The sequence below is a fragment of the Microtus ochrogaster genome, chromosome 7 (assembly GCF_000317375.1).
Source record: "Microtus ochrogaster isolate Prairie Vole_2 chromosome 7, MicOch1.0, whole genome shotgun sequence".
In the NCBI taxonomy this organism is placed as follows: Eukaryota; Metazoa; Chordata; class Mammalia; order Rodentia; family Cricetidae; genus Microtus; species Microtus ochrogaster.
In genome coordinates this window covers 77,920,657-77,922,248 of record NC_022014.1, presented here as the reverse complement: position 1 = coordinate 77,922,248, position 1,592 = coordinate 77,920,657, and positions in this window count along the sequence as shown.

The window sequence follows — 1,592 nt, the reverse complement described above, 5'->3', positions numbered from 1 at the left end:
TTCTTCTGTTCTTCATTGGGACTTTGGGAGGGAGCTCAGTCCAGTGTTCCAGTGTGGGTCTCTGTCTCTATCAAGATTGCCAGGTATAAAGACTGTCTTAAAGTAGCACAGATTTACGACTTTACAGCTCTGGGTCAAAATTCCCAGACCAAGGTGTTGCCAGGCTGTGCGTTCCTCATACGGCCTCTAGGGGGAGCCCCTCACTTGCCTTTTCCTGGTGCCAGAGGGCCCTGAATTCTTTGGTTCGTGGCCCCTACGTCCATCCATCTTCGAAACCAGTTCAGCATCTTCCCAACTTTACATCTCCTGAGTCCTCCTGCATCTCTCTCTCCGCCCCCTCTCTGCCAGCTCTGGTTAACAGCGCTAACACTGGCCTCCCTTTCACTCTCTTATACACAATTGAATATACCTTGGTAATTCGGACTCATCGCACATTCTTGTGCAAGTGTGTGTGTGTGGGTGTGAGCACACACACACATAAAGAGAGATCATCTCACTTAAAATCTATATGCTATCACGTAACTTACTAAAATATATTCCCAGGTCCTGGGGGTTGAGACAAGGACATCTTTGCAGCTCATTATTCTGTTAACTGCAATTGCCAGTAGGGACACTCCAAACCCCCTCTGTTTTAGTTTAGGGTTTCTATTGCTGTGATAAAACACCATGACCAAAAGCAGCCTGGGGAGGAAAGGGTTGATTTCATCTTCCAGTTCCACATCTCAGACTGTCACTGAGAGAAGTCACCACAGGAACTCAGGAGGGCAGGAGCCTGCGTGAGGCAGAAGCTGATGCAGAGGCCATGGAGAAGTGATGGCTACTGGCTTGCTCCTTGTGGCTTGCCCAGTCAGCTTTCTTCTAGAACCCAGGACCTCCAGCCCAGGGATGGCACCACCCACAATGAACTGAGCCCCTCCCACATCCATCACCAGTCAGGAAAATGTACACAGGCTTGCCCACAGGCATTTTCCTAACTGAAGTTCCTCTTGCCAAAGGACTCTGACTTGTGACGAGCTGACATAAAACCAGCCAGAACATTCTCCCTCTGGAGGGGGGGGGTCTCTGGTAGTGTAATATGAAGATACTAAACTGAGCAGGTAGGAAAAGAACTTATCGGGTGTGATGACACTGCAATATGGCCCATGTGTGCTACAGGGGATGCAAGATGCCACAGAGCAAGAGAGTAAAGGGAGGCGAGGGTTAACGGGAAGGTGAGGGAGATTACAGAAGCTGGGTTGAAGCATGGGTCCTCCTGTAAAGGTCAGTACTAAAGGCAGAGCCAGCATGAGGCTGGGCAGGAAGCTTCCGGGCCCACGCCTGGAAGGGTGGCCTTGCTGCAAGGCTGCGGTTCTTTGTGCAAATTCATCATGATTTTTGTGCAAGGCTGTGGTTTGGAAAGAGTCTTTGGTGACAGTTATTGTCATCAAATAAATATACGCAATGATCCTCTTCATAAATGTCTCCACCTGGATGAGCCCGTCAGAACAGAGATTGAATTTTTAACCCCTGTTGGGCAGGAGAACCAGGCGGGACCTTGGAGGGTGACAGTAAGTAATAAGAGTTAGTAAGAAGCCTGAGCTAATGGGCCAATC